The sequence below is a fragment of the Ovis canadensis genome, chromosome 8, assembly GCF_042477335.2.
Source record: "Ovis canadensis isolate MfBH-ARS-UI-01 breed Bighorn chromosome 8, ARS-UI_OviCan_v2, whole genome shotgun sequence".
NCBI classification, from domain to species: Eukaryota; Metazoa; Chordata; class Mammalia; order Artiodactyla; family Bovidae; genus Ovis; species Ovis canadensis.
Window position 1 is genome coordinate 74,664,247 of NC_091252.1, and position 20,249 is coordinate 74,684,495.

At 41.6% G+C, this 20,249-nt stretch overlaps 1 protein-coding gene across 4 annotated transcripts in view; it reads left to right on the plus strand.

The window, feature by feature from the left end:
• Positions 1–3,081: 3,081 nt before the first annotated feature.
• ECT2L (epithelial cell transforming 2 like) overlaps positions 3,082–20,249 on the plus strand; it is an 82,846-nt gene continuing 65,678 nt past the window's right edge. For 3 of the 4 annotated variants that reach the window (XM_069598521.1, XM_069598522.1, XM_069598524.1), the window contains exons 1-2: positions 3,082–3,525; positions 15,904–15,985. The gene's annotated coding sequence lies outside the window, so the exon portion shown is untranslated. The remainder of the gene's footprint in view (positions 3,526–15,903; positions 15,986–20,249) is intronic. The other variant, XM_069598523.1, reaches the window with a different exon arrangement.

Genomic DNA, 20,249 nt, shown 5'->3' on the forward strand with positions numbered 1-20,249 from the left:
GAACTTCCAGATGTTCAAGCTGGTTTTAGAAAAGGCAGAGGAACCAGAGATCTCCGCTGGATCATCGAAAAAGCAAGAGAGGTCCAAAAAAACATCTATTTCTGCTTTATTGACGATGCCAAAGCCTTTGATTGTGTAGATCACAATAAACTGTGGAAAATTCTGAAAGAGATGGGAATACCAGACCACCTGACCTGCCTCTTGAGAAACCTGTATGCAGGTCAGGAAGCAACAGTTAGAACTGGACATGAAACAACAGGCTGGTTCCAAATAAGAAAAGGAGTACGTCAAGGCTGTATATTGTCACCCTGCTTATTTAACTTATATGCAGAGTACATCATGAGAAACACTGGGCTGGAGGAAGCACAAGCTGGAATCAAGATTTCTGGGAGAAATATCAATAACCTCAGATAGGCAGATGACACCACCCTTATGGCAGAAAGTGAAGAACTAAAGAGCTTCTTGATGAAAGTAAAAGAGGAAAGTGAAAAAGTTGGCTTAAAGTTCGACATTCAGAAAACGAAGATCATGGCATCCGGTCCCATCACTTCATGGCAAAGAGATGGGGAAACAGTGGACACAGTGGCTGACTTTATTTTTTTGGGCTCCAAAATCACTGCAGATGGTGATTGCAGCCATGAAATTAAAAGACGCTTACTCCTTGGAAGGAAAGTTATAACCAACCTAGACAGCATATTAAAAAGCAGAGACATTACTTTGCCAACAAACGTCCGTCAAGGCTATGGTTTTTCCAGTGGTCAGGTATGGATGTGAGAGTTGGACTATAAAGAAAGCTGAGCACCAAAGAATTGATGCTTTTGAACTGCGGTCTTGGAGAAGACTCTTGAGAGTCCCTTGGACTGCAAGGAGATCCAACCAGTCCATCCTAAAGGAGATCAGACCTGGGTGTTCACTGGAAGGACTGATGTTGAAGCTGAAACTCCAATACTTCGGCCACCTGATGCGGAGAACTGACTCATTTGAAAAGACCCTGATGCTGGGAAAGATTGAGGGCAGGAGGAGAAGGGGACAACAGAGGATGAGATGGTTGGATGGCAGCACCAACTTGATGGACATGGGTTTGAGTGGACTCCGGGAGTTGGTGATGGACAGGGAGGCCTGGTGTGCTGCGGTTCATGGGGTTGCAAAGAGTCAGACACAACTGAGTGACTGAACTGAACTGATTGAAATAATTCATATGCCATAAATATTTTCCCTTTTTAGTGTATAATTCAGTGGTTTTTAGTAGATTCAGAGTTGTGCATCTATCACCATAATTTAATTCTAGCTAGAACATTTTCATCACCTCAGAAAGAAACTCATAAGCAGTCACTCCCTATCTCCCAAACCCCTCAGCACTTGGCAACAGTAATCTACTTTCTGTTTGCATGGATTGGCCAATTCTGGACATTTTCTATCAATAGAATTATACCATACACAGCTTTTGTGACTGGCTTCTTTAACTCCTATAATGTTTTCAGGATTGCAAGTTTCATCCATGTGTTAGCATGTATCAATACTTCTTTTCCTGGCTGAATCATATTCTACTGTATTGATATACCATATTTTGTTTATTCACTTATAGCTCACTTGCCTTCACCTTGTAGAATAGGCCCATGCTTCTTCTACGTTATTTCCAGGCCACAGAAACAAGCACCTAAATGGAGATGGGGGAGGGCAGGGACCCACTGAATACTATTTTTTAAAAATCTCAATTTCAGTAAATTTTGGCATTCTGAGTTGAAAGAATTTTGGTCAGTTTATCTAATCATCTTTTTAATACCCCTTTTAAAAATGAGAAAGTCACCAGAACATTAAATGCAACCTTCAAAATTTTTCTGTTGGGATTAGCAGATAGGGATTCCAGGGGAAAGAGCATCCTAGGTCTGATAGAGCAAAAGGAAACTCTGTCATTTGACATGTTTTTCTTGGATGAGTCCTGAGACAGTAAAGAAAAAGCTGTTTCCTGTGGCTTAGTGACAGAGCAGTAGATTGACCTTGTTTGTTTAGTTGGTTCATTTGTCCTTTGTGTCAAGGAATTCCATGTGGGTCTCAGATGACAAATTTTTAGTTTATCTAATTTGTATCCTTTCACACAACTTAAACATGTTAAAAGACAACAGGAAAAACACATGAGGTACTTGGATTAGAACAAAACCTAATTATAAAATATTATTTATTATACAGATGTTACGTATTTACCTTCCCAGGTGGCGATAGTGGTAAAGAACCCAGCTACTAATGCAGGCGGTCCTAGAGAAGCAGGAGATGCAAGAGACAAGGTTCAATCCCTTGGCGGGGAAGATCCCCTGGAGAAGGAAATGGCAACCCACTTCAGTATCCTGGCCTGGAGAATCCTTTGGACTGAGGAGCCTGGTGGGCTACAGTCCATAGGGACTCAAAGAGTCGGACACAACTGAAGCGACTTAACACGTTTACTGTAGAAAATTTTTACTTAAAATTGGATTTTTTTAAAGTACTACCAGAGCAAACCATTTAATATTTGTTCACATACTTCCAAAGTTCTTAAACATTTATTTACAAAAATTAAAGTGAAAGAAAGTGTAGTCCCCCAGTAGTATCTGACTCTTTGCGATCCCATGGACTGTAGCCCATCAGACTTCTCTGTCAGTGAAATTCTCCAGGGAAGAATACTGGTGTGGGTAGCCGTTCCCTTCTCCCTGGGATCTTCTGGACCCAGGGATCCAACTCAGGTGTCCCAGATTGCAGGCAGATTCTCTACCATCTGAGCTACCAGGGGACTCGAAAAATTACAAAAATTAGGTGGCACAATTCATATAGTTTTCTAACATATTTTTCATGTTGTGAACATCTTTCCTTGGCGTTAATTGTTCATCTACACATTTTTTTAAAAAGGCTTCATAATAAATACTTAAAGGCATTTTGACCAGAATCAATAAAAATTTATCAAGAAGGATATTGTTTGGGCTTTGGTACCTCTTGTATAATGTGAAAATTGGCAATAGGTATTAAAATAACCAGAGGATTTGTTGAAGATTAAGAAATCCCACCGTTTGCATCACACAGCGTTAAAGTTACTGACTTTCTTGGAGACCAAGCAAACACTGGCTTCAGTATCCAAGTCTCCTGTTGGGGTTTGGCTCCTCTGCTCTTGTCTTCAGGGGCTTCTAGGACTACAGCGACTCCTGGGATCCTGTCACAAACTCCCTGGAGGGTGACAAAGGAGCAGGATCGCCGACTTGGCCAGAATCCAGTGCAGCCCTGATGATGGGGGTGTTGTCCTCCCGGCTTCTCGTCCCCCAGCTGGGACAGCTGGCGACCCAGTCCCTCCAGCCGCTCAGGCCCGGCTATGGGTTGTGCATGCCGGTGCTGCAGAGCCGCCTGCGGGACCGGGCGCGGCTGTGTTGTCCGGACGCTATGGAAACGGCGCGCTGCCGACCCGCCCCTTCCCCGGGCTGCCGCCTGCGTACTGCTCTAGCCCCTCCACGCGATCCAAAGAGGAGGCAACCGCCAGGAGCCGGGTCTCTCCGCCACCGCCTGGAGGTAAAGCCCTTGGCTTCCGGGCCGCATAGCTTTTGCTTGGGGACTTCGGGGTCCAGCGCCTTGGCGGTTTAGTTCCCGGTGCAGCCTCGGGAAGACCCTAAGGTGCACCCTCTCTGGGCTCCCCTTCCGTAGCCTTGGGGAACCAGCGCCCAGAAGTGGCGCTTGGGAGGAATGAAACTATCCCTGCCTAGGGTCAAGTTTGAACTGGGCCGTTGCCAGTAAACTCTTAGCTTCTGCAGAGCACGCATTTGGGGTAGAGATGAAGTCAGGTTCGTTAGCACTTCGGGAAACACTGATTTTCGTAGGATTCTGAACTCACTCACGACTCCCACCCTTCGTTGGCTAGTTCTCGCCCTCTTCCTCTCGCGGAGTCAGAAATGTGGAGAGTGGAAGGGGTGGGCGTGGGGTAGCAAAGGAGAAATACAAAGAACCTGCGAGTACAGTTCATGGTTAGACCTGCCTAGCTCTGAAAAGTTAATATGCTAAGATTTGATGAATAGGATTATATTCCTAAATAGGTCAATGGGATCAAATCATGGTACTTATATTTATCCTTTTAAAAGTACTTGCTGCTGCTGCTGCTGCTAAGTCGCTTCAGTCGTGTCCGATTCTGTGCGACCCCATAGACGGCAGCTCACCAGGCTCCCCTGTCCCTGGGATTCTCCAGGCAAGAACACTGGAGTGGGTTGCCATTTCCTTCTCCATTTAAAAGTACTTATGCTCTATTTATTAATAAATCTTGCCATATATCAGAACAGAATATCCAGACATCGCTTGTATTCAAGTGCAGCTCAACCCGTGTAATTGTTTTCAAGCCCATCTTGACCTTTGTGCACCATAAGAACCCAAAAATCGTACTCTAAAAACCATTATTTCCATGAAAGAAAGTAAGGATTGAGACTTGAAAGTTTTAGAACAACCATAATTGGTTGTTTTTCTCAAATGAATTTAAATAGTACAGTTGCTTCTTGTTATAATTTTAACGTTTATAACTATAAACTGCTCCATCAGTGAGGAAATTCATCATTTGAATATGTCCAGTTTTGGCTCATGGGTTTCCCTGGTGGCTGAGGGGTAAAGAATCTGCCTGCAACTCAGGAGATGTGGGTTTAATCCCTGAGTTGGGAAGATCCCCTGGAGGGGAGGACATGGCAACCCACTCCCGTATTCTTGCTGGAGGATCCCATGGACAAAGGAGCCTGGCGGGCTACAGTCTATAGGGTCGAAAAGCATAGGACACTACTGAAGCCACTGAGCAGCAGCAGTTTTGGCTCACAAGTGTGGTATTTCCTATCCCCTTCTATGCTATTAATAGGGCAGATTTCCTCAAAACATGCTGTTATTTTCATCATTTACTTGTACATTTAATAAAAATTATATACAAGTTGACATTCAAGTGTCTTGTTTTTACATGCCCTGCATATTAGACATTTAACTAGAATTACCTTTCATTTCTATTTTTTCATGAATCACACTCACTTTTTCTCTACACGTGTTCTTTTTGCAGTCTTTAGAACCATACAACCCAAGAGGAGGCATATTTAAAGAACTAAAATTTAGATAATAAATGAATCATTGTACAACTTGCAGTGTGAATTGCCAAATTACTCAAATGTAGGTACCTCTGTGCCAGGGAACAATGTTTTGTTTCCAGTTTCCACTCCAAGTCAGTGTCTTGTCCTGTGCAGCAGAACCAGAGTAATTTACATTCCTCCAACTGTGTAACCAGTCACCTGTGGAAACATGGTTAAGGACAACATGGTTCTGATTTATCCCAGTGATGATTTATAGCTCTCTGTATGGACTGGCGATTGTCCAGCCCTCTCACCCTTTAGTCTGACTTTGATTATCATTCGAATCACCACCTTTTCTTTCACTAAGCATAGAGGTACCAGTGTCAATTGCTAAGTTTCTAATTGATATGCCAGTTATAAAGAATAGTCAGTCATGGAATAGAAAGTATATTTCCAAATTATAGTAGTCATATATCAAATTAAAGTTACACTCACATATTAGGAAAAATCCAGTAAAATCTTTAAATTTGATAGCCAATTACTGCCTGTGTGTCCATAGCTGATTTTCTTTACCCTGTTCTTCTTGTCTGTAATCAAACTCTCAAGGTGAATGTGAGAAATATATGAGCTTATGTATAGGAAAGAGTGACTAGCACCGTGCCAGTCAGAGTAGCTGTTCAAAAAAAAGGATAGTAAATACAGCATTTATGACATATTCCTCTCCCCACTTTGATTTTGTTACTTATTATGTTTGTTGGATCCAGTTACACACAAGAAGAGCTACAGACTCAGTTCAGTAGCTTAGTTGTGTCCGACTCTTTGCGACCCCATGAATCACAGCACACCAGGCCTCCCTGACCATCACCAACTCCCGAAGTTTACTCAAACTCATGTCCATCGAGTCGGTGATGCCATCCAGCCATCTCATCCTCTGTTGACCCTTCTCCTCCTGCCCCCAATCCCTCCCAGCATCAGAGTCTTTTTCCAATGAGTCAACTCTTTGCATGAGGTGGCAAAAGTTCTGGAGTTTCAGCTTTAGCATCATTCCTTCCAAAGAACACCCAGGACTGATCTCCTTTAGAATGGACTGGTTGAATCTCCTTGCAGTCCTAGGGGCTCTCAAGAGTCTTCTCCAACACCACAGTTCAAAAGCATCAATTCTTCGGCACTCAGCTTTCTTCACAGTTCATCTCTCACATCCATACATGACTACTGGAAAAACCATAGCCTTAACTAGATGGACCTTTGTTGGCAAAGTGATGTCTCTGCTTTTGAGTATGCTGTCTAGGTTGGTCATAACTTTCATTCCAAGGAGTAAGCGTCTTTTAATTTCATGGCTGTGATCAACATCTGCAGTGATTTTTGGAGCCCAAAAACATAAAGTCTGACAGACTAGGATCTCTTATTTTACTCCCCTTTTCCATCAGACTTTAGAAATATGTAGAGCCCTTCTTTTACCAAGTGAGGTAAGAAGGAGTTCTCCACTTTGTGTCACCCATGCTGGAGTTTCAATTCAGTGGAAAAACTAGGCTGTAAGTGAAGAAGCAGCAGGACATTCCCTCTTCTAAGAGTGACACACTGCTTTGTGTAAAAACAAGAGCGATCCTAAATGATCAAGGAAGATCTTTATGGTACAGTGTTTCGGCTTTTGGAGAAAAGACACTGAGAAAAGATGAAAAAGTGGATGAGAATTTGATTTTGTACTCAGGTTTCGAGTCTCTCTTGGTATTAGAAGATATTGTAGCTGCTTTTTTGTAAACAGCTGCCCTACTGTGTATTATAATTCACAATATCTATTTTTGCTCCCAGAGTGAATTCTCATCTCAAATAAAAATGCTTTCTTCCAGTTTGCTGATGTCATAAAAAAAAAGTCTGTACCATCTTCATATGAATTTGATTGTAAGCTTATTTTACCACCTAACTCGACCCAATGATGGAAATTACTAATAAGATCACACAAGTGGATATGTTGTTACAGTTGTGATGCAATTGTCAGTTCAGTTGCTCAGTCGTGTCCGACTCTTTGCGACCCAATGAACCGCAGCATGCCAGGCCTCCCTGTTGATCACCATCTCCCGGAGTCCACTCAAACCCATGTCCGTTGAGTCAGTGATGCCATCCAACCATCTTATCCTCTGTCTTCCCCTTCTCCAGCCCTTAATCTTCCCAGCATCAGGGTCTTTTCAAATGAGTCAGCTCTTCACATCAGGTGGCCAAATTATTGGAGTTTCAGCTTCAACATCAGTCCTTCCAATGAATATTCAGGACAGATTTCCTTTAGGATGGACTAGTTGGATCTCCTTGCAGTCCAAGGGACTCTCAAGAGTCTTCTCCAACACCACAGTTCAAAAGCATCAATTCTTCAGTACTCAGCTTTCTTTATGCTATCTAGTTTGGTCATAACTTTCCTTCCAAGGAGTAAGTGTCTTTTAATTTCAGGGCTGCAATCACCATCTGCAGTGATTTTGGAGCCCCCAAAAATAAAGTCAGCCACTGTGTCCACTGTTCCCCATCTATTTGCCATGAAGTGATGGGACCGGATGCCATGATCTTCGTTTTATGAATGTCGAGCTTTAAGCCAACTTTTTAACTCTCCTTTTTCACTTTCATCAAGAGGCTCTTTAGTTCTTCTTCACTTTCTGCCATAAGGGTGGTGTGATCTGCATATCTGAGGTGATTGATATTTCTCCCAGAAATCTTGATTTCAGCTTGTGCTTCCTCCAGCCCAGCATTTCTCATGATGTGCTCTGCATATAAGTTAAATAAGCAGGGTGACAATATACAGCCTTGACGTACTCCTTTTCTTATTTGGAACCAGTCTGTTGTTCCATGTCCAGTTCTAACTGTTGCTTCCTGACCTGCATACAGGTTTCTCAAGAGGCAGGTCAGGTGGTCTGGTATTCCCATCTCTTTCAGAATTTTCATAGTTTGTTGTGATCCACACAGTCAAAGGCTTTGGCATAGTCAATAAAGCAGAAATAGATGTTTTACTGGAACTCTCTTGCTTTTTCCATGATCCAGATGATGTTGGCAATTTGATCTCTGGTTCCTCTGCCTTTTCTAAAACCAGCTTGAACATCTGGGAGCTCACAGTTCACGTATTGCTGAAGCCTGGCTTGGAGAATTTTAAGCATCACTTTACTAGCGTGTGAGATGAGTGCAATTGTGTGGTAGTTTGAGCATTCTTTGGCATTGCCTTTCTTTGGGATTGGAATGAAAACTGACCTTTTCCAGTCCTGTGGCCACTGCTGAGTTTTCCAAATTTGCTGGCCTATTGAGTGCAGTACTTTCACAGCATCATCTTTTAGGATTTGAAATAGCTCAATGGGAATTCCATCACCTCCACTAGCTTTGATTGTAGTGATGCTTCCTAAGGCCCACTTGACTTCACATTCCAGGATGTCTGGCTCTAGTTGAGTGATCACACCATTGTGATTATCTGGGTTGTAAAGCTCTTTTTTGTACAGTTCTCCTGTGTATTCTTGCCACTTCTTCTTAATATCTTCTGCTTCCGTTAGGTCCCTACCATTTCTGTCCTTAATTGAGCCCATCTTTGCATGAAATGTTCCCTTGGTATCTCTGATTTTCTTGAAGAGATCTCTAGTCTTTCCCATTCTATTGTTTTCCTCTATTTCTTTGCATTGATCACTGAGGAAGGCTTTCTTATCTCTCCTTGCTATTCTTTGGAACTCTGCATTCAAATGGGTATATCTTTCCTTTTCTCCTTTGCTTTTCACTTCCCTTCTTTCACAGCTATTTGTAAGGCCTCCTCAGACAGGCATTTTGCTTTTTTGCATTTCTTTTTCTTGGGGATGGTCTTGATTCCTGTCTCCTGTACAATGTCAGGAACCTCTGTCCATAGTTCATTAGGCACTCTGTCTATCAGATCTAGTCCCTTAAATCTATTTCTCACTTCCACTGTATAGTTGTAAGGGATTTGATTTAGGTCATACCTGAATGGTCTAGTGGTTTTCTTCACTTTCTTTGATTTCAGTCTGAATTTGGCAATAAGGAGTTCATGATCTGAGCCACAGTCAGCTCCCAGTCTTGTTTTTGCTGACTGTATAGAGCTTCTCCATCTTTGGCTGCAAAGAATATAATCAAATCTGATTTTGGTGTTGGCCATCTGGTGATGTGCATGTGTAGAGTCTTCTCTTGTGTTGTTGGAAGAGGCTGTTTGCTGTGACCAGTGTGTTCTCTTGGCAGAACTCTATTAGCCTTTGCCCTGCTTCATTCTGTACTTCATGGCCAAATTTGCCTGTTACCCCAGGTGTTTCTTGACTTCCTACTTTTGCATTCCAGTCCCCTATAATGAAAAGGACATCTTTTTTGGGTGTTAATTCTAGAAAGTCTTGTAGGTCTTCATAGAACTGTTCAACTTCAGCTTCTGCAGTGTTTCTGATCAGGGCATAGACTTGGATTACCATGATATTGAATGGTTTGCCTTGGAAATGAACAGAGATCATTCTGTCATTTTTGAGATTGCATCCAAGTACTGCATTTCAGACTCTTTTGTTGACTATGATGGCTACTCCATTTCTTCTAAGGAATTCCTCCAAGAGGAGCTACCCTGTGCCCAAGGTCAGGGGCAGCAGCTGTGCTTTGCTGGAGCAGCCATGAAGAGATACCCCACGTCCAAAGTAAGAGAAACCCAAGTCAGATGGTAGGCACTGAGAGAGGGCATCAGAGGGCAGACAGCCTGAAACCACAATCACAAACAACTAGCCAATCTGATCACATGGACCACAGCCTTGTCTAACTCAATGAAACCAAGCCATGCCATGTGGGGCCACCCAAGACAGACAGGTCATGGTGGAGAGGTCTGACAGAATGTGGTTCACTGGAGAAGGGAATGGCAAACCACTTCAGTATTCTTGTCTTGAGAACCCCATGAACAGTATGAAAAGTCAAAAAGATAGGACACTGAAAGATGAACTCCCCAGGTTGGTAGGTGCTCAGTATGCTACTGGAGATCAGTGGAGAAATAACTCCAGAAAGAATGAAGGGATGGAGCCAAAGCAAAAACAACACCCAGCTGTGGATGTGACTGGTGATAGAAGCAAAGTTCGATGCTGTAAAGAGCAATATTGCATAGGAACCTGGAATGTTAGGTCCATGAATCAAGGCAAATTGGAAGTGGTCAAACAGGAGATATCTGATAAGAGTGAACATCGACATTCTAGGAATCAGTACTGGAAAGCAATTGTCAGACCCTAATAATCAGTGAAGGAATTGGGCTTTTTCTTGGTTAGCAACTTTTAGAAAATTGGTAGATGTGGTAGAATTACTCATTTACTCACTCAGCAAGTACTTATCAAGTCCCTAACAGTTGGCAGGCTTCCAAGGTGGTGCTAGTTGTAAAGAACCCACTTGCCAATGCAGGAGACATAAGAGACGTGGGTTCGATCCCTGGGTTGGGAAGATCCCCTCTAGTCAGAAAGAGCAACCCACTCCAGTATTCTTGCCTGGAGAATTCCATGGACAGAAGAACCTGGTGGGTTACAGTCCATGGGGTTGTAAAAATCGGACATGACTGGGCAACTCACCCTTTCTACCTGTTGGCAGGCACTATGTGATAGGCAACTTCTAAAATGAGTCCCTACAACCCCAGCCTCCTGGTATTCCTCTCCTTGTGAAACTCCTCCCCTTAAGTGTGAGCTAGAATTGTTTCTAATACAGGCGTTGCCAAACTTTTTCTGTAAAGGGCCTGGTAGTAAATATTTTTAGCTATGCAGGCCACACGGTTTCTTTCCCAAATACTCAATTCTGCTGTTATACTATAAAAGCCGCCAGAGCCAATATGTAAATAAACATGATTAGCTGTCTTCCAATAAAACTATTTACAAAAATAGGCTGTAGGCCAAATACGGCCTGCTGACCATGTTTACTGACCCCTGCTCTGACTAATCAAAAGTGATGGTGTATTACTTCTGAGATTCCTTCTGAGGTTTTGTCACAGACTCTGGCTTCCATCTTGCCTGCCCTCTCTTACCCTCTCACTTGCTTACCATTTTGTGAGCTAAGCTGTGGAAAATTCAGCTGGAAGGGGAGCCTCCAACCTACAAGGAACTCTTGTTGCAACAGTATGAGGAACTGAATCTTGCTGACAGCCTTCTACCAGGGGTTGGAAGTGGCTCCTTCCACAGTTCAGCTTTGCAATGACAAAAGCCCCAGCTGACACTTGGGTTATGAGAGATCCTGAACCAGAGAACCTAGTTAAGCAAGCCATGCTTGACCCTTGACTCATGGAAACTATGACAGAATAAAAGCTTTTTTAAAAAAATATATTTTTATTTATTTTTTGGTTGCAGCACCCAAGATCTTCACTCTAGTTGTGGCATGCACATTCTTAGTTGGTACATGTGACTTTTTAGTTGAGGCCTGTGGGATCTAATTCCCTGACCAGGGATCGAACCTGGGCTGCCTGCCTTGGGAGGTCAGAGTCTTAGCCACTGACCTACCAGGGAAGTCGCATAAATGCTTTTTTAATGCAACTAAGTTTTGGGACCATTTGTTACATAGCACTAGATACCCACCATGTTACCCACATCAGATAACTAATACTCTTCATGATAGGCTCCTATAACAATGAACAAGGGAAATGCTACATATTATATCCTTCTCCTGGAGACTGACTATGGACATCAACATACGAAATTTCTAAAACATCCTGCAAAAAAAAAAAAAAAGTAAATTTTGTTCCATCAATAATTTCCAGGCATATTTAACCACATATCCTCTTTTTCTGGGAAATGCCTATTAATATCTTATGGAGCTACTACTTGGGGAGATTTTAAATGCTAGACTATGAAAAGAAATCATTCCATTTAAAGAAGTAGTGATTGCCAGCATGCTGTCTCTCCCTCAGTCAAATAACTAGTCAATGAAGTACAATATTAATCTAAGAGAATGAATATAATCCTGTGGGAATTTGCATCTGAGTCTGTATTTATATCTACAAATCATGTACTATATCCACATATTGAAGCCCACCAGCAGAGATAGTAACTATTCTTTCTGCAGTGTTACGTTCATTTTGTAATTCAGCAAATCCCTTACCACAGAGGATAATAACAATTCTGAGGACTTGCTAAATAAAAATCCCTTATGTTGGCTCTTAGAGACATTTCACGTAACAACAGCTGGGCATTGTATGAAACCAAGGATTTGTTTTCATTTAACGCTGATTTAGAGGGAGGTTTTAATTTTCCACATTGCCATGAGGTTTTTATCTGAACATTGTTGTAGTGTAGTTTGCCAAGACACATCACTACCTTGCTTCACACATGAGACTGAGGCTCAGAGATGAAATTACCTGTGAAGCGTCAATCTTTTTTTCTTCTGGCTATATCCATATGGCACTTGGGATCTTAGTTACCAGACCAGGAATCAAAGCCATGCCCCCTTCAATGGGAAGCAAGGAGTCCTAACCACTTGACCACCAGAGAAGCCTCTAAGAGCTTCAGTCTGGGGGAGATCAGAGCAAGAGTCCAAATTTGGTGCTCACCATGTCATGCTGCCCTTCCTAATATGGTGCATGCCCTTCTGAGATACTCATTTTTAAAATATGTTTCTATCCGACTGAAGTGTAATAAGTATAGAGGCACCACCAGTGTTTGTCTTATTTTCAGATTTTTCTGACTTGCCAAAAAATTTTCCTCAGCTACTCCAGGCTAAAGAAATTCACATTGTTCCCTCTTTTCTTGGTATTTATAGCAACAGAGGTTGCTTAGAAACTTAAACATTTCTGACGCTTGAACCTCAGCTATAATTTCCCTGAGAAGCAGTCATCCAATTTGTGTTTTAATGCCTTCTGTAATGGACATAATCTCCCGGGACAGCTAATGCTGCTGAAGTGATTGTTTTCCTACTTAGACTGAGCCAAAATCCATCCCTCTGACTTCATCCATTTTTCTTAATTTTGTCTTCTGGGCACTCACAAACCATATGTAATTGATTTTATATATAAAAAGCCTCCAGATTTTGATGTGTGTGTGGTATGGTATGCTTTTCCCTATTTAAAACAGATATTCTATTTTTCTATAAATGAAAAAAATCTCTCTTTCTCTTTGATTTGTCATCTAAGAAGTGTGTAACTTACATGAGGCTATTTCTGCTCTTATGATTAGTTGTCTGTCCCCATGCTAATACCATGTTATCGTATTACTGCAGCTTTATAAAGTCTTTTATAGATTAATTTTTTATTGAAATATAGTTGATTTGCAATGTTTTCATTTCAGGTGTATAGCATAGTGATTCAACAGTTTTACAGATTATACTTGATTAAAAGTTATTACAAGATAATGGCTGTAATTCCTCATGCTATACAATATATCCTTTAAAAAAAAATAAGATACAGTTGTGATGTAGTGGTGATTGTGATTTAGTCACTCAGTTGTGTCCAACTCTTGCAGCCCCATGGACTGTAGCCCCCAGGCTCCTCTGTCCATGGGATTTCCCTGAAAGATTAATGGAGTGGGTAGCCATTAGCCATTTCCTTCTCTAGGGGATATTCCTGACTCAGGGATCAAACCTGCATCTCTTGTGTTGCAGGCAGTCTCCTGCATTGCAGGCGGATTCTTTACCGTCTGAGCTACCAGGGAAGCCCATAGTTGTGATACAGTTTATATATATATATATATATATATATATATATATATATATATATATATAACTTTGCTGTACACCTGAAACTAACATAGCTTTGTACATCAACTATAATTAATTTTTTTAAAAGCCCCACAAGGGCTTCCCTTGTGGCTCAGTCAATAAATAATCTGCCTGCAATGCAGGAGACCAGGTTTGATCCCTGGGTTGGGGAGAGCCCCTGGAGAAGGAAATAGCAACCCACTCCAGTATTCTTGCCTGGAAAATTCCATGGACAGAGGAACCTGTCAGGATACAGTCCATGGGGTCACAAGAGTTGGACACAACTTAGCAACTACACCACCACCACCACTATTCTTTTTCAGGTTCTTTCCCACCATAGGTTATTTAAAGATAGTGAATATTGTTTCTTGTGCTATACAGTAGGTTCATAGCTACAATAAGAAATACTATATCTATTTTATATACAGTATTGTGTGTATGTTAATCCCCAATTCCCTATTTATGCCTCCCTATTATAAGTCTTGATATCTAGAAGCACATCTCCTTCTCTTGCTCTTCCAGACCATCTGGACTACTTTAGCCCTTTATTTCTTGGCCATGCCACGTGGCTTATGGGAGCTTAGTTCCCCCAAAAGGGACTGAACCCAGCCCACAGCAGTGAAAGTGTGGAGTCCTAACCACTGGACTGCCAGGGAATTCCCAACTTTAGTCCTTTAAACTTCCATGAATATTTTAGACTCAGTTTTTCAAGTTACACACACACACACACACCACAATATCTCTTTGGGATTTTATTTTTGAGATTCCATTGAATCTGTAGATCAATTTGAATGAATTAGTTTCTTCATTTTTATGAATCTCAAATACATGAATCAAACATGTCTCTCCATTTATTTAGTTCTTTAAAAGTTGTTTTTCAGTAAAGTTTTCTAATATATTTTTTTTACAGTTGTACTTTTATTTTTTTCCTAGGGAATTAGTAGTGTTTGATATTATTCTTTTAAAACTTTTTAATTGAAAATAGAAGATAGAAAAATATGTAAGTCCTAAGGGTAAATACTCAATAAATTATGAAGTGGATTCACCTAGGGTCCCACTCTTCGATCAGTACCAAAATCCCTTCTCATATCCCTTCTAGTCATTCCCATCTCTTTCCTCACTAAAGGAAAAGGAAAGGAAAGTGAAGTCGCTCAGTCATGTCTGGGGGATTGCCATTTTCTTCTTCAAGGGAGCTTCCTGACCCAGGAATCAAACCCAGGTCTCCTGCATTGTAGATAGATGCTTTACCGTTTGAGCCACCAGGAAAGTCCCCACTAAAGATAACCACTATCCTTACTTTGAACGTTATAGTGTAGAACTTTGTATAAATGAGACTATACAAAATGTATCATTTTGTTCCCAGCTTCCTTTTTTTAATGTCTTATGATGTGTGATTTGTACATATTGATGTGTTAACAGCAGTCTGTTCATTGATCTATAGTATTTTATGGCATGAATATACGACAATATATTTATCCATTCAACTACTGATGGATGCTTGGGTTGTTTCCAGTTTGGAGCTATCCAGTGCAGCTATGAATACTCTTGTGGATATATTTGGTTTATATGTGCATGTTTTTCTGCATATTTTCAACTTTAGGAAATAATGCCAAACAATTTTTCAAAGCACTTATACTAATACTTATACCTTCACCAGCTGTATATGAGAGTTCTGGATGTTCACCAACACTCAGCTTTGTCAGTCTGTGCTGGATAACAAAGCATCCCCAAATTTGAAACAGGAATCATTGTCTTTCACAATTTTCTGGGTTCACAATTCATCTTGGCAGGTACACTTCCTCTTTTTCATGATTATTTTCGGTTGTGCTAGGTCTTCACTGCTACTCGGGCTTTCTCTATTTGCGGCAAGTGGGCGCTACTCTTCATTATGGTATATGGGCTTCTCATTGTGGTGGTTTCTCTTGTTGCAGAGCACAGACTCTAGGTGCACAGGCTTCAGTAGTTGCAGCACAGGCTCAGTAGTTGTGGCTTCTGGGCCCTAGAGCTCGCAGGCTTCAGTAGCTGGAGCTCTATAGTGAGGGCTTAGTAGTTGTGGTACACAGGCTTAGTTTCTTTGCAGTGAGGGCTCAGTAGTTGTGGTACACAGGCTTAGTTGCTCTGCAGCATGTAGAATGTTCCCAGACCAAGGATCGAACCCATATCCTCTGCACTGGCAGGCAGATTCTTATCTACTGTACCTCCTCTTCTTTTATAGGCTGGAGTCATTCATATGGTTGCATTTACCTAGGAGCTCAATTGGAACTGGAATACCTGAGTTGGCTTCATTCACACACCAGGTACTCTGACTTGGGTGGCTGAAAAGCTGAGGGCTGGGTTCAACCTCTGTCTTTTCATGTGGTCTTTCCTTACTCAGTAATCTAGCCTAAGCTCATTTACATGGAAGCTACATCTCAAGAGTGCAAAAAGAGAAAGCAAGTCTTAAGGCCTAGGACCAGAAGTCATTAACCATCACTTCCACAACATTCTAGTGGTTAAAATAAGGCAGTGCTAGTTCAGATATAAGAAGAAGAAGGTCAATAAGACTCTACTTCTTGATGGAAGAACTGGGATGAGAGAAATTATTCTTGGCCATAGCTTACAGACAATATACGACCCACCCTCTGGTCATGATTCACATGCCTTTCACAAGCAGAATACAATTACCCCATCCTAGTACACCCAAAGTTTCATCCAGGTTCATCCAGATTGGTAAGATTTTTATTGTTGTTAAGAATGGAAGTTGGAGCTTATCAAATGCACTTTTGGGGGAATTCCCTGGTGGTTCACTGGTTAGGGCTCTGTGCTTCCACTGCAGGGGCACAGTTTCGATTCCTGGTTGAGGAACTAAGATCCTGCATGCCACATGGAACAGCTGGGAAAAATGCACTTTCTGTATTTGCTGAGATTTTTATGGTTTTCTCCTTTGTTTTATCTATGATAAGTACATTGATTTTATAATATCAAACTAAATTTATGTTCCAAGAATCAGTCCAAATTGGTGGTGATATGTTAACTTTTTCATATATTGGTATGTTTGGTGTTCTAATATTTTGATGAGGATTTTTGTTTCAGGATTATGTTTATGATAATAAACCTATAATATTCCTCTCTTGTAAGGTCTTTGCTGGGTTTTGGTGTTAAGATTATGTTGACTTCATAGAAGAACTTGGAAATAATTCCCAATTTTCTATTCTCTTGAACAAGTTCAATTGATATTTTTTCCTTAAGTGTTTTGTAGGTACAAATATTGGATCCAGGAGTAGGGTACTGCCATACCAGCATCAATATATTCCAAATTATGTGTCATTAACATCCACTATAGCAGCATTAAATTGTTATTGGGAACTTGGACTGTTAGCAATCCATGCCACCAAAAAAATCTGTAGAACTATATTCTAGAATAGCTTAAAGAGCATATTATATACCTAATAAGCTTATACTTTACGCAAAGAGGTAGAAAATGACTTATTATAATGAGTCTGTTATTACTGGCTGCATTTGCCAAGGTACTACCAGAATTAAAGGAACTCAGAAGAAAAAAATTTGGTTTGCAAGCAGAAATGAAAAGAAATTCAGAGACAACAAAAAAACTCAGAACTGAGTGGAGGTGCAACTGAGTCACACATTCAACTAGCAGAGAAGCAATAGCGAAACCCTTTGAGAAACAAAGGCTGTTTAAAACTCGGCATCGCAGCAAGACCGAGTCAAGAAGAAAATGGCTGTCACACCACTGTTAGGATCTCTGAATGGAATAAGGTCTGCTAAGTCAGTTCAGTCGTGTCCGACTCTGTGCGACCCCATAGATGGCAGCCCACCAGGCTCCTCTATCCATGGGATTTTCTAGGCAAGAGTACTGGAGTGGGGTGCCATTGGCTTCTCTCTGGATCCTAACAAATCCACCTCTTATTGCTTTGTCTCTTAATGAATTTTTGCAGTGAGACATCAGGGCCTGAGTTTTGTTAGTTTTGGCCAAGCTTGAGTCCTAGGAGAGAGCTGAAGGACAGGAGGAAAAAGCAGTGGGAAAAATGTGCCATAAGGTGGTACCAGCAAATACTTTCACAGTTGGGAGCATATCTCAAGAAGAGGAGGCTTGGAGTTTGGTTCTTCCCAAGGAAAGTCTGATTAGGCTCATAGTTGTTGTTCAGTGGCTAAGTTGTATCCGACTCTTTGCGACCCCATGAACTGTAGCATGCTAGGCTTCCCCATCCTTCACTGTCTCACAGAGCTTGCTCAAACTCATGTCCATTGAGTCAGGGATGCCATCCAACCATTTCATCTTCTGTTACCCCCTTCTCCTTTCTTCAGTCTTTCTCAGCATCAGGGTCTTTTCCAGTGAGTTGGCTCTTCACATCAGGTGGCCAAAGTACAGGCGCTTCAACTTCAGCATCAGCCCTTCCAGTGAATATTCAGGATTTATTTAATTTAGGATTGACTAGTTTGATCTCCTTGCTGTCCAAGGGACTCTCAAGAGTCTTCTTCAGCACCAAAGTTCAAAAGCATCAATTCTTTGGCCCTCAGCTTTCTTTACTGTCCAACTCTCACATCTGTACATGACTATCAGAAAAACCACAGTTTTGACTATACAGAAAGACAGAGACAAGTCTCTAAACAGTTGTGAACATAGCACTTCCTGAATTCAAATAATTTTAGATAAATACTAAGAAATCAGTATTGTCAAAGGAGTCACCTACATGGTCTAAAAGAGAATGTCATTGAGACTAAAAATGACCATCGAGATCCAGCCTTCTACAGCAGGATCTCAGAATTGCTATGGATTAACTCTTTTATATACCATTCTTATCCTTTACAAATGGGAATACTTATTGAAATTATCCTTTTATTGTTCTACCATTTTATATGTATCTTGTATGTATGGGGGCTTCCCAGGTAGATCAGTGGTAAAGAATCTGCCTGCAATGCTGGAGACCTGGGTTCCATCCCTGGCTCAAGAAGATCCCCTGGAGTAGGAAATGGAAACCCACTCCAGCAGTCTTGCCTGGGAAATCCCATGGACAGATGAGCCTGGTGGGCTACAGTCCATAGTGTCACAAAGAGTCAGACATGACTGAGCATGCATGCGTATTGTGTGTATGGGCTAGGCCAGATAACTTTTCTTTTTAGTTCAGAGATCTGTAGGTCAAGAGTAGATCTTGGTCTGTCATGATTGTTATGAATCATTTCTATCTCCTGGAATCTAAGCTAAAAATATCGATGAAAAAAATAGAAAATATTGTTGAGATGTAACTTTAGGGTTGTCTGTTTTAGGGAGTGGATGAGTATGTTCTGCACATAGGAAAGGAAGGAAGTTGACCCAAAGGGTTAACTGTGATAGACTGTATTACTCTTGTATAACCCACCCCCCTTGAATGTGGCCTGGACCTAGCTACTTTCTTTTACCTAATAGAGCAAAAGTGATGGGATACTGCTTCTGAGGTTACAAAGAACCTGTGCTTCCCTCTGTGTGTCCTCTCTTGCTTTTTCATTTGCTTAGTCTGATGGAAGCCAACTGCCATGTGAATTGCCCTATGGAGAAGCCCATGTGGAAAGGAAAACAAGGGATTTCTCCACCCAACAGCTCATGAGCAACTGAAACCTGGCTTCAGCCACATGAATGAGCTACAAATCCTTCAGATGAGGGACTTCCCTGGTGGTCCAGGGGCTACTCCATGCTCCCAATGCAGGGGGCCTGGGTTTGATTCCTGGTCAGGGAGCTAGATCCCCCATGCCACATCAAAGATCCCACATGCTACAGTGAAGACCTGGCACAGGCAAATAAGCTAAAAAAACCCTTCAGATAAGATGGAGTCCTGGCCAACACCTTGATTGCAGCCTATGGGAGACTGTGAAGCAGAGGGACCCCTTATGGACTGAATTATGTCCCCGCAAAACCAACATGTTGAAGCCCCAACCCCCAGTGTGACTATATTTGGAGATGGAGCCTATAAAGAGGCAATAAAAGTTACAGTTTATAAGGTTGGAGGCCTTAATCCAATTGGACTGATGTCCTTATAAGAAGAGGAAGAGATACCAGAGTGCACCCCCACCCCCACCCCAAACCCATATGTGCTCAGAATGAAGGCCTTGTGTGAACACAGCAGAAAGGCTGCTGCTGCCAGACAGGAAGAGAGGCCTCGCCAGAAACAGCATGTAGATCGTAGACTTTCAGCCTCTAGAACTGTGAGAAAATAAACTTCTGTTGTTCATGCCTCATCCCCACCCCAATCTGTGGTATTTTGTAATGGCAGATCTAGTACCTTAAAAATACTGTACCCCACTAGATTGTGTGTGGATTTCTGACCTGCAGGAACTTTGAGATAATAATAACAGTTGTTTTGAGCTGTTAAATTTTAGGATAATTTTCCATGCAGCAATAGATCATTAATATATTAATCTATTTTTTCTCTCCTTATCCTCTGACTTATGCCTTCGAAAGATGGATAGGGGTAGGGGGCTGGTGGGGTGCATCCTCTTTGAGCCTTTCAGATTGCAGGGAAAAAAGAAGTTAGTATTCATGGCTAGTAAAGAATCATTCTAATTTTTGAGTCAGTTTCCCGGCAAAGT